At 54.1% G+C, this 13,188-nt stretch overlaps 1 protein-coding gene across 11 annotated transcripts in view; it reads right to left on the bottom strand.

Moving 5' to 3' along the window:
* Positions 1-13,188, bottom strand: part of Pitpnm2 (phosphatidylinositol transfer protein membrane associated 2) — a 124,945-nt gene that overhangs the window by 45,892 nt on the left and 65,865 nt on the right. The window contains exon 1 of one of the 11 annotated variants that reach the window (XM_046446064.2): positions 1,311-1,331. The exons of the other annotated variants lie outside the window; for them this stretch is intronic. The gene's annotated coding sequence lies outside the window, so the exon portion shown is untranslated. Of the gene's footprint in view, positions 1-1,310; positions 1,332-13,188 lie in introns of those variants that run through there. 11 annotated transcript variants of the gene reach the window in all.

Genomic DNA, 13,188 nt, shown 5'->3' with positions numbered 1-13,188 from the left:
CTCTCCCAGGAGGACACAAAATCTCTTTGGGACCCCAAACATGGCAGGTGGGCCCAGCCTTTAGAGAAGCCTTGGGTTCCAGACACCTGAATTCAGGGCCCAAGAAAGGCCACCCAGTCCTATATTCATTGGTGTATCTGATGAAACAACAGGACAAGACATGTTAGAGTGGGAGCCACTTGGTGGGCTCCCTCCTTGGGAGGCCATGGGAGCAGGAGAGACCAGCCCTGGACAGGGTGCTAGGTATGCGCTGTGCCTAGGCAGGGGCTCCCGGCACAGGCAGAGGGCCAGAGAGGAGGTGTGACTGGTCGTCACCCCAGGAACCATAGGCATGGCCTCCCACAGAAACACCTGGCTGGGCCCCCAGGGCTGGAGCCCCAGGGTCTTCCCACTGCAGGGAGAGGGACGAAGCCAGCAGGGGCCACTGGCCTGCAGGAGGATCTGCGGTGGGGCTGGCTCAGGGCCGGGAGCTAGCAGGGAGGTCGGTGGCTCCTTGAGACTCCCTGACTAGGAGGCGGGAGAAGGAGTTTACAAGACTTAATCTGTTTTTCCGTGATTAGCTGGGCTTTGACGTCACAGATGGAATTTAGGAGTGAGCAGTACGGACGCGGAGGGCGGAATCTGTCCAGACGCAGGCCAGCTGCATTTGCTATTAAATCTGGAAGCTGCTCCAAGCCAGACCAGCAGAGCCTCGACTTTGGCAGCAGAAGGGAGGGTGGCTGGTGGGGGACGAGGGAGCTCTGGTCAGGGTGGGGAGAGGGCCCCGGGACCTGGGTGCTCACAAGCTCTGCAACCTCAGCCTCCTGCACTAGGAAAGTCCCTGCTGAGCAGCCAAAAGGCTAACTAGCTAAGGCCACCGTCACCTGCCACCCTGTCCATCTGCATCTAGCAATAATGGGGGGGAGCATGGGCAAAAGGGTCATTGTGGGTGTAGAAGGAAGACAGCCCCAAGGCCTGGAGTTGGAACTGCTCTGGACATGTGTAAAAGGTCAGCACCCACCAGCCTCTAGGCAGCAAAGGGCCTGTCCCCCACCATGTCCCCACCCCAGAATAGCTCTACCTCATCTGCCAGACACAGGGCTCCCCAACCTTCACTTTATAAATAGACAAAGTTTCAAGGAACAGGAAGGCGGGGACACTGACTTTAGGCCTCCTCCCCATGAGCTGCCCTGTTCTGGGAGGGCTGAGGATGAAGAAGCCCTTAAGCAGGAACAGCCCTACCCTGCTGAGAGTGGAGGAGGGCTCAGAGAGCCCTAGAGCCCTGGGCACTGCGCAGCCACCCGAGATCCCGCTGAGGCCACCAATCTCACCATTGCATGTCTGGATCGCCAAGCTGGGGCGACTGCCAAGCCACTGCGGGACTGCCACCTGGGGACACGACAGGGGTGCAGGGCTCTGCAGGGCACTGCATCGGTTGACACCTCAACACAAAGGGCAGCTCCTGGAAGCAGCGGGTGCAGAGGACAAAAGAGCCTGGGAGAAGGCGGTGTCCTGCTCGAGGACGGCTGCTGGTCAGGGAGCCCCACTTTTATGGCTCCTGCTCTCTGGCCCTGGCTGCCAGCTCCACAGCCTCTGCTGGGTGGACAAGGGCAGAGAGGAAACAGTGCTGATCCCAGGGCCTGGGGGCCGGGGGAGCTGGCCACTGAGTCACACCATACCACGCAGTCTCTGGGCATGGTGCCCCCCGTGGAACAGTGAGGACAGCTGAAAGCTGGGTCCTCCACACCAAGTGACTCGAGAGGCTCAGATATGAACACAGACCTGGGCTCACTGGGTTCCACCCTCACTCCCGTCCGTCCCTCCCCATGGGCCACTGCTGTAGCAACAGCACGGAGACCATCCTTCTGAGAAATGACACCCGCCGAGGGGAGAGAGCCCCCAGCTCCTGGGGCTCATGGCAGGGAGGACCCCTTGAGATGCTTGGAAGCGGGGAGCACTTCCAGGGCAGGGAGGCCTCAGGGCCCATTTCAGGGAGTTGGCTGTGCCGAAGGCCCTGCCCCAAAGCCACCCTGGGCGCCACCAACCCCTCAGGAAACCCAAGCTCCATGGAAATGCCCAGGACACCAGAGCTGTGAAGAGACACAGCTGGGAGTTTCTCCAGGGGCCTCTTGCTCCAAAATGGGCTGTGACATGCAGTGACGCTCATACCTGCTGAACATCAGCAGCAGCCACCGTCCTTCCCCCAGCCCCTGCCACCTGCTACCCCGACCTGGCTCCTGCACTTCCCGCTCCCCGGCCTGTCCTCCTCACTTCCTCAAGCTCCTGCCATCAAATACTCCAACTGCTGCATCAAATCCACCTGCTGCCCTTCGGCAGGCAGGCAGGCAGGCAGGCAGGCAGACAGACGTCTGCTGCTGGAAGCCAGCTCTCTGCCTGGAGCCCACGGGGTGAGATTCCAGCCCCAGGGCTCCCAGCCAAGTCCTTTGGTGCCTATCAGTTAACGGCTGCAAGTTATTTTCTTTATGTTCCAAACAGCCAGCTGGTGTTATGAGGTCTGCAAGCTGACCTCAGTCTAGAGAGGCACAAACCCTGTGGTAACATCTTAGGAATGTCACAAGTCCTGCCCCCTGAAGCCCTCCCGGCTCATGGAACCAGAAAAGCATGCCACCAGGGTTCTAAGCCCCTGGCTGGCAGGGCACAGGTCCAGCTGAGAAACTGCCCCTAGCTCCCTGGACTGTAATTAACCTGATGCTCCTTAAAGACACAAAAAGGTCAAAGACTTGGTCTCCATCCCCCAATTCTTCCTGCACACTGCGAGGGGGACAGAGGAAGAAATACACAGTTCTGGGGTATCATGAGCGTCTCAACAAACCCACCCGCAACGACCCCTCCCTGGAGCAGCACATCTGGAAAACCAGACGGGTCAGCGCATCCCTTGGTTCATAAATCCCTTCCATTACTGTACACACTTGGGCTGCAGGAAAGAAGGGATCGTCACCACCACCTCAGTTAGGCGTATTGTCCCCACTGATTGGCTGATTTTATGGAGTTATAATTCACAGGCATGTCATTCACCCCTTTAAAGTGGCTTTTAGTGTCTTGGCAGTGGGGCGACCAACCACCCTCATTATCTGCTCTCCAGAACATTTTCCTCACCTAAAGAAACCCCACACTCATTAGCATCACTTCCCATGACCACCCCATCCCACCCCAACCCCAAAGCAGCCACTGACCTTCTTTCTGTCTCCAAGGATATGTCATATAATCAGGTTCGACCTGCACGGGGCCTGCCGTGTCTGTCCCCTTGCACGCTGGCTAACGTGTTCAAGGTCAGGGGCAGCAGGGGGCTGTGGCTCATTCTTTCTTATGACAGAACAGTATTGTACAATGTGGCCCTGGCCCCCTTTTTATAACTAAGGAGACTGTGACTCTGTGTCACTAAGCTCCCTCGTCCCTAACTGTAAGTGGAGGAGTCAGGTGTTTCTTACTGAACAGCTGGGGGAAAACCAGTTTAAGAACAGCACCGTCTCCATCTTGATTTGCCTCCGTTTGTGCAAACGTGTGCCCCCAGCTTTGATGATACCACTTTATGGTTCACAAATGCTTTTAGCTTTTTTGCTCTTCCTTTCTCAGAGGAATCCTCCAAAGTGGAAAAGGCAAAGGTGCCCCCGTTTTTGGAAGGAATCAAAGCTGCAAAAATGTAAGCAGTGTATGTTCAGGGCTAGCAGTATTTATTGATGGGCAAATGGTGGTTGCGTCCAAATCTGTACACAGCGGGAGGGGCCAGCATCACTTTACGCTTTTTTACAAAGATGCATGACTTAGAGAAATAATTTTTGGTTTCTCCTTTCAAATTAGCTTGTAGTGAATGCAAGCCTTTCGGCTGAGGGAGAGCCCCACTTAAACTCCATCAAAGAGGCATTACTTGGTTTTGCTGTAATGCTTTCAATTGATGTTAGAAATAAAGGCTGGTGTCTCTTTCCAATCACAGGCTCCAGCCCAGGTCTAGGCATCGCAGAGGAAGGGGCCTGGGAATATGTTTTTAACAAGTTCCCAAGGGTGGCTTGTATGCACAGGAACGTCGCCTGGGAGCCAAAGCCCCACAACCTGAAAGGGGTCTTTTACCCCACAACCCTGAAAGGGGTCTTTTACCCTGTTAGTCTCACAGAACCTCCAACCTCATGTCACAGAATCTTTGTACCCGGGCCACACCAAACTCCAGGCCACTAGCTAATGTCCTCCAGGCACCTTCTAGGAGCCAGGTTCTGTAGGTGCTGAGGGTAGAGAGGACCAGGACGGTGTCCTCAGGAAGCCTCGAAGCTATGGGAAGATCATGTCACAAAAAGTTAACAAAACCTGAGAGGAGAAAGACATGTTGGGACCTGGGTGAGCCTCGAAGGTCTCACGCCAATGGAAAACACCCGTCACAGATGCTGTTCGACTCTACTTACATGAGGTCAAATTCACAGAGACAAGAAGGACAACAGGGGGTGCCAGGGGCTGGGGGGACCAGGTGACAGTGTTTAATGGGGAGAACTGGGTGACGGTGATGGATATAGAGGGTGTGGATTTTTTAAAATATTTTTTTAGTTGTAGGTGGACACAATATCTTTATTTATTTATTTTTATGTGGTGCTGAGGATCGAACCTCAGTGCTCTACCAATGAGCTACAGCCCCAGCCCAGTGTGGATGCTTTTAATGCCACAGAATTGGACACGTGAAAATGTCCTGGAGAACTGTAGGTAATTTTTTTTGGCCACAATTTAAAAACAAAATCTCTCCAGGGGGCCACAGCGGAGAACCCAGGATCTGCTGGAGGTCACCCGCACATGGGGTCCTGGGACTGCTGTGCTGAGTGGCCCCTCTCTGGCCTTCTCAAGATCCTGTCCTCCCTCCAGGGCCCCCAGCAGGCGGAGCCTCCAGTGCCGTGCCCCACACCCATGGGCTTTGAGCAGGCTCCCCTGTCCAGGCACAGCCTGGTGGACACCCGGCTTACCCCCAACCTCTACCTTCCCTCTGGGGTCCTGCCTCCCACCAGCAGCACCTCCTGCATGGCTACACTCTGGCCACCCGTTGCTACCTTTTCCTGGAACACACCACACTCAGCTCCCAGCTGCCGCTGGGCCTGGTAAGCGCCTGTTCCCCAGGCCTGGGCACAGCTGCTCCTTGTCATCATCCGGGTCTTGGTCCAAATGTCATGCCCTCCCTGTCCCTGCGGCAGTGGGCTCTGGCGCCGCGCTCTGGAATGAGCTGACTTGTTTACTGTAGGCCACGGGAGGGCAGGGACCTCGCCCTCCCAGCTCATCTGTTGCTATAATTCCAGCAGCTGGAAGAGTGAATGTAGAGGGTGGCGAGTCTGGGGCCAGACGGCACTTAGTAGGTGCTCAAGAAGGGTGGCTGGCGAATGTTCCCGCCACCCACTACAGGCAGACAAAGCGCCATTCCGAGCTGCTCTGTTCGCAGTTCCTCAGCCCCGCTCTCAGCTCCTCCAAGAATAGAGTGCCTCCCTCCTTGCCAGGCCCTCCTTCCTGACATCGTCCATGACTCAGACGCCTGCAGCCAGACTTCCTTCCCCAAGGGTGTGTGCAGGGCCAGACAGCCAAGCTGCTGCGGGGCGCTGGGGCTAGGGGAAGCGGGCCACCCCAGCCCCCTTCCCATGGGCAGGCTTTGGAGAGCCAAGCATGGCCCCAGTGAGACCAGCTCAGACGGTGCTTTACGTCACAGTGGATCAGACGCTGCCCTGATGGTCCTATTGGCAACTCAGTGAGGGGAGCCATCAGGGCCAGATGGGAAGAGAAAGGCCCAGAAAGGCTGAGTCACCTGAAGAGGCCACACAGTGGGGCCTGTGGATGTGGTCCACAGTCTACATTCCCTGGCCTGCAATTCAGCCCTGACGGCTGTGGCCTGCACCCCAGGCCTCCCAGAGCTGCCAGGGGCGAAGCATGCTTGGAAAGCTTCCCAGGTAACTGGCTCTTCTTTACAGAGCTATTAGCTTCCTTTCATCGCCCCATAAAACCCTCTGGCTGATGATGGATGCCATCCCTCTCCAGGGAGGGAGAGGGGGAGGAAAGAAAACACAAAGGAAAAGTCACTGGTCGGAACTGGAAAGCCCCACGGGTGAATACCTGGGAAGGAAAGGCCTCAGAGCCGGTTGGGTTGGAGTTGCCTCGTTCAGCTGCACAGGCTGTGCACTGCTAAACTCTAAGTAATGCCATTCTGACACCCTACAATGCAAACTCCCTCTAGTTAGTTGGTGCTGGAAAAGGCCCCTGCCAGATTTGGGATAATGTCTTCAATATTCTCAGAGTCTACTCCTCACTGATACCTGGTCCTAGCTTGGGGATCACTCAGTTCTCTGTACATGCTCATGGATACCCACAGGCAGGAAGAGCTGACCAAGAAGGGAGGTCAAGATGAAGGGTTTGGCTTCCTGGCGTTTCTGGGGGCTTGGTCCATGGCCAAGAGAGGAAGGGCTGTCTCTGGAGAGTTAGATCCTGCTTAATGGACTCTGACTTATCTTTCTCTCCTCCGTCTGGAATTCTGGGCAGATGATGGTCAGACTTTCCCTTCTCTGGGTACCTAACCCCTAGAGCTCCTTTTCTTTCCAGTACTGCATCCTGCAGGCTTTCTTCCCACCTGGTTTCCGATACTGACCCTTTCTCCAGGTCCGGCTTCTCTCCTGTTAAGAGCTCACTTTGATTCTGCTGCAAACCTGCTCCGTCACTCTGGAGCTCCTGGCTCCCTGCACTTATCTCAACTTGGCCTTTGTTCATTTACGTGCACGGCCTTCGCACTGGTGCACTTCAACCTGCAGCTCTGAAGTCCCTGGAGGGGCTGTATCTGCTGCGAGGCGTCCATGCTGTCCTGGCTTGTGGTGCCTGGTCACCTCTTGGGACTGTGTTTCTTTGTTTGCTTTTTATTTTTGTGACACTTTGGATGGGACCCAGGGCCTCCTGCTTGCTAGGCACCATACATCTCCTGCCTGGCTGCTCATTTTCTGTGGAAGTTATTTGTGGAAATTCTGTGGCACTTAGGACAAGGCTCTGTTTTTCCAGACAACCTCTATTTGCTTTGCCAGGCGCCTGGGCTGTGGCCTGGGGGAGCTGGCTCTCAGTTCTAAGCTGGAGGTTTACTGAACCAGCAGGTGGTCTGAGTTCACTCCCTCTTCCCCCTGTTCTCCCTGCAGGGTGGACATGGGGAGACCTTTCCCGGGGCTACCATTACAGTGTGTCACAAACCAGGAGGTTTTAAACATCATAAAATTTTCCTCTCAAGTTCTGGAGGCCAAAAATCCAAAATCAAGGTGCCCACAAGGGCGGTTCCTCCTGGAAGCTCGAGGAAGAGCCTGCTCCCTGCCTCTCCTTTTCTGCTGGTTGCCCTGAGCCTTGGCAAACCTGGCCGGCAGCTGCACTGACTGAATCCCTGCGTTGGTTGCCATGGGCATTCTCTCTCTGTGGGCTTTCTTCTTCTTCTTCATTATTATTATTATTGTTGTTGTTGTTGTTTTTGGTGGTACTGGGGATTGAACCCAGGAGTGCTCTACCACTGAGAGACCGGGCACCAGGCCTGGCTGAGTTGCTGAGGTTGGCCTTGAACTTGTGATCCTCCTGCTTCAGCCTCTCAAGTTGCTGGGATTACAGGCGTGTGTCACTGCACTCAGCTCTCATGACCTTCTTACAGGATCAATTATCATCGGATTCAGGTGTCCACTGGACTTGGGGACCTGTCCCTATGACAGGGACAGCAGGTAGGAAGGGCAACAAGACACAGTTTTCCCAGTATCCCTCAGCACCAGCCAAGTGTCATCTGCTTGTGTAATCTAGGATTGAATGGCTCGATCATTAAAAAATATAGTATCACAGATTATGTGAAAATATTTTCTAATACTGTATCTTCCTTCCATTTCTAGGGCTGACTGTATTTGATCACATATATTATCATAATGTGCATATTGTAATATTCAGCCAAATTAAATTCACTGGCATTTTATTTGGGTGTGTTTTGTTTTTCAGAACGTGAGACTGGTCTGAGTTTTGCTGCATTATCCTTCTCTGACTTTGGTACATGGACAGGGTCCCCTGTAAGATGAGTCATAACATCTTTTTGTATGTGCTTAAATAATTAATCTAACCAAGAGATATTTAGGAGCAGGATTTTCTTGAGCTCATTTTGATCATTTTTTTTTAATTTTTTTAATATTTATTTTTTAGTTTTTGGCAGACACAATGTCTTTGTTTTGTATGTGGTGCTGAGGATCGAACCCAGGCCGCACGCACGCCAGGCAAGCGCGCTACCGCTTGAGCCACATCCCCAGTCCTCATTTTGGTCATTTTTAAAAAATACTTTCTTCTTTAGTTGTAGATGGACATAGTACATTTACTTTATTTTTATGAGGTGCTGAGGATCAACCCAATGCCTCACGCATGCCAACTCTACCACTGAGCCCCAGCCCCAGCCCATTCTGGTCATTTTTATTTGCTTAGAAAAACATACACTTCACTCAGGTTTTCTAATTGATTGTCAAGAAGTTGCACATACCCTTCCTTCCTCCCTCCCTCCTTCCCTCCCAGTGCTGGGTATTGAACCCAGAGCTTCCCCACCATTGAGCTACCCCTTCACACACTTTTTATTTTTTATTTTAAGACATTACTTTCTTCTTTCATAGCTACATCCTCTTTTTTTCTTAGTGTCTTCTACCTTGGTTTTCTTTTCTTTCTTTTTTTTTTTTTAAATTGGACTTCCAAAGGTTTCTCTCTTTTTTCTTAGCCCTTTCAAAGCATTGTTTTTTGGGGATGATTGATGAATGCAACTCAGTTTTCATCTTCATTTTTTGGGGGGTGGTACCAGGGATTGAACTCAGGTGCACTCCACCACTGAGCCACATCCCCAGCCCTATTTTGTATTTCATCAGAGTCAAGATCTGAGTTGCTTAGCACCTTACTAAATTGCTGAGGCTGGCTTTGAACTCGAGATCCTCCAGTCTCTGCCTCCTGAGCAACTGGAATTACAGGTATGTGCCACAGTGCCCGGCCTTGTCTTCATTTTCATTGCTTCTTTTATTTTCTTGGAAGGTTATTTGTTTTTCTAGCTTCCTGAATTGAAAGTTAAGTTCAGTAACTCTTAATCTTACTTGTCTCTCAATAAATAATGTAGGACTATAAATTTTCCTCCGAGCGCTGGTTTGGCTTCCTGTCTTCCAACCATTCACTTGAAACATTGTGGTTTAGAGTTTTCCCCCTGTCTTTCTGGGATCCCTCAGGTTTCTATTCCATTGAAAACATATCTGTGCCCACATGGATACGAGTTTTTAATACTATTATTTTTTCCTGCCATATTAAGCGGATTAGAAGAGGAAGATTATGCCACCATGATCTCACCCTGCTTATACCTCCTGGGGACTTTTCTTTCCTCCCTCAGGGTTAAAAACAGAGAATGTGGGTCAGTCCTGTCCTGATGCAAAGGCCAGAAAGCTATCAGCAGCTGTGTTCCCTCCCATCGAGCATGTGGCATCGGTGCCCAGGCCTGCTGCACCCCTGTGGGTTAGCTTCCCTTTCTGCCTTGGCCAGCTCAGATGGAATTTGTGTCACTCACAACCAGGAAAGGGCTGACTGATCTTTTGACCTTCTGCCTGTCATCCATGTGCTGAGCAGATCCTTGTCTCCTAAAGCACAAAACAATACATTTCACTCTGCCCAAGGTCACACAGTGATTAAAACTCCCGATCAGTTAAGTGTTCTTCCCTGTATAATCGTGCAGAAATCCTGCCTCTGAGTCCAGTAAGACATGGCATAATCTGGTCCTGGGGTGGAGGGCAGGTACTGGGCAACCTGGCACCCCATGTTCTGGACATGCATCACTGTCCATAAGATGTGGGCACTGTCTGTGCACCTGCGACCTTGCAGAGGGCCTGGGGGACCTTGCAAAGGTATCTGCTGTTGGCCCGCCCATCGTGGGCACAGCACCACTTGTGCTGGGTGCTAAACAGATACAATACTGGGAACTAAAATAAACCCGGCTCAGTGACATCTTGACACCGCTTCGTAGGAACAGCAGGCTCCTGTGTACACACCGTACCACTCTGCACACCTATTTGTGAGTTAATCACACATCAGCAAACTTGGCTCAGAGCCACGTGTTCCTGGACCACGCCGAGGGCAGCTCAGGCTACAGGATTCTCTGCCTCGCTCTAACCCAGATCCTTCCCACAGATCCCAAGCCAGTCTTCTGCCACCCTCTCTCCAGCCACCCTCCTCTTTTCCCTGCCAGGAGAAACACAGAGGGTGGGGGTGGCGGCTCCCAGAGAGCGCCGTCAATAAGGGTGTCCCTGTACACTAATAAGATGGTTTAATCACGCCGCCAAGATGCGAGTGGAGCCAGACGGCAAGCAGAGAAGGAGCCGGAGTGTCACTTCTCAGCATGTGTCCACGCCCCTCCAGGCTCCAGCCCCGTTTGTCCTCTCCCTGGTGGTGCCAACCTCACTCTGCCTCTAGAATACTGCCTGGTCTGACCCGCCCAGCTCCCCTGAGTCAGCTCTGAGGGGTCCTGGGCTCTGCCTCAAGGTCCCGGTGGTGGCAGTGAGTCCTGGCACAGGCCAGGGGAAGGGGGTCGGTCAAGCTGGGCCACTTCTGTCTGTGGCATGGCCCCGCCTCTGCTTACTCATTTGGGAAGGAGGGCCCAGACTGAGCTCAGCCAGGCTGGAGGCAGTGCTGGGGGAGGCACAGGCTGCAGCCTCTCCTCACGTTGCCTGGAGACAAATCCTATTCAGTTTGGAGATGACCCCTCTCACCCTGAAGGTTCCAACTGACAGACAGGTGTGAGGACAGCGTGGCCATGGTGGATAACTCATGGACATTCAGGTTCACTCTGCCACTAACTCCCTCCCCCCGACAGATGTGCAATGGGAAACAACTATAGTACACAACCCCCATCCAGCAGGACCTCCTGGTTGATGGAGACACTGGACACTATCACGTCCTCTCCTGGAAGGCCCCAGGCCAGGAGCTAGGGTGACCTCCCAACATCATGGGCCTTGGGCTCTCCCCTCATTCATTCAGCTCAATCAGGAGCCAACGCACAGGGTTTGTTAAGATGGAGGCCAGTGATCACCGAGGATGAGAAATACCTTCAAGTTTTTCCTGCAGGACTTTGTGGTCTGGCCCTGCCCCTGCACGGGAACCAGGCAGGTGAGGACGGGGAGTGGGAACAGGCCAGAGCTGGGGAGCCTCAGATCCCAAGAGTGTGAAGTGCGTGGAGAGCTCCTTCCTGACAGGAGCGCTGAAGGCCTGTCCCCGACCCTGCTATGCTACCTGGGCCCTGGGAGACCTGTCCCACGCAGGCTGGGCACAGGGCCTGCTTCCCAAGAGCTGTCTCCAGCTGTCTCCACTGTTCCAGGCAGTGGCCTCCAGCCTCTGACACTGCAGCAGTCAGGTTTCGGCCTCCTGGTCCCCACAAGGTGGGTGCTGGGAGAGTCCAGCTGAGCTAACTGCCTGAACGTACCCTGAGGAGAACGGCAGGCCAGTGGGCCAGGAGAGGGCCAGGTGAGGGTAGGTGTGACTACTCCCTGGAGTGGGGCATCTGGGACAGACCCAAGGGAAGTGCAGATTAGGAGGTGTCCTTCTGCAGCAGCTGGGCCAGGGCCCCAGGGACAGCTCCTGCACACTGCCAGGTGCTCCCCTCAGGGCTGCTCACACATCCTTCATACCCTGACCTTGAACTCTTCTAGGTATCCATGAACCTATTCTTCATTCCTTCCTGTGAGCCTTCTGCAGAAGGGTAAACCAAGCCAGGTGAAATCAGGGAAGAGGCCAGGATGTGGACCAGGTACCCCAGTGCCACCCTGGGGTGAACTCACCTTCTGCCAGATCCAAGGCTGGGGAGTCCCTCCTGCCAGGCCCCTCTCTGCTTAGCCCCTGCCCTGCCTCCTAGGCTCTGGGCCTAGTCCATGCTGGTAGGAACAGCTCCTAATTGGTCCACATGCTCCCAGTTGTGGGGCCCCTGAAGTCCTTCTAGAAACACACAGGGTTTGTTAAGATGGAGGCCAGTGATCACAGAGGGCATCTTCCAACCACAGAGGGCATCTTCCAGCCACAGAGGGCATCTTCCCAATGCACACCCGGCCGTGTTCAACAGCTCTGTGGAATGTCACCCAAGGCCATCACAGGTACCCTGTGGCTTCTCTGGGTCGTCCCCCAGCTCTTGCTGTTCACTGCTGGCAGTGGGTAGCCTGGCCCCTCAGCACCCTTTGCTCCAGAGCCCTGAAGGGCACTCCCATACCTTGATCCCCAGCATGCTGCATGTCTCAGGAGTCCCCTAACTGCTACCTCAGGCACGCACTGGGGATCACACTAGCCGCTCCTTGCTCCTCCCAAAGCCAAACGCAGGACCCTTCCCACCTAGTCTACATGGGAGGCTCCGCCCACACAGCACATTCTCCCAGAGCCCTCAGGCTGCCCCCAGGGTGCTCTTGCTACTTTGTCCCTGAGCTTGAAGTTCAGGACAGAGCCTGCTGGTTCATTCGTGTCTTCAGTGCAAGCCCATGGCTAGGTGTTCCGTAGACCTCCATAAAAACTAGGGCAGCCTCTACCTTGTACCTGTGGCTTCAGAGAGCACTGGGCAATGGACTCAGGGACCAGAACAGCCACAAGGGCCAGGGGAGGCCAGCTGGAAACAGGGACAGGCTGGGGACGGTGGCACAGGTACTCGTACAAAAGAGACTCTGAGAAGCAAACAGGGTCTGGGGCAGAGAGAGGGGAGTGGGCTCCCAAGAAGGCCTTGCAGCAGTCACACCCAGGCCTGTACCCAGGGGCAAGGCCCGGCCTCCACCTGCTGCTCTCTCCTTCCACACGCACTGGGTTCCCAGACCCTGTGACCTCCCAAGTTCAACACGCTTTGGTTGCAAATTCAGGAGACAAGTTGCCTTGTCCCCAGAATCCCCAGAGGCAGCAGGATGGAAGAGAGAGTTAGAGCCCAGGCTGGCCCTCTTACCTCTCTCTCAGCCTCAGTTCACTCATTTGTACAGGGTTTGGTAACGGAGCCAACGAGGTGTTCAGCATGAGGGTGGAGAGCACCCTGGTGCGGTCTGGAAACCAGTACCTGTTCAGCTGCCCATGTGATCCTGAGGAGGCCTAGCCTCTGGGTATCTGGGGGATGGTGGTGGTGTCCCCAGGGCCTGTGAGTGGCTCCAGGAATTCCAGGGAAGGGACCCTGGGGGAGCAGGGAGCAGATGCTATTTAGGGGCAGTAGAAAAG

The sequence above is a fragment of the Marmota monax genome, unplaced genomic scaffold (genome assembly GCF_021218885.2).
Source record: "Marmota monax isolate L192 unplaced genomic scaffold, Marmota_monax_Labrador192_F-V1.1 WCK01_AAM20220418_F8-fsc00092, whole genome shotgun sequence".
Classification (NCBI taxonomy): Eukaryota; Metazoa; Chordata; class Mammalia; order Rodentia; family Sciuridae; genus Marmota; species Marmota monax.
This window is presented reverse-complemented; position numbering and strand designations above follow the sequence as displayed.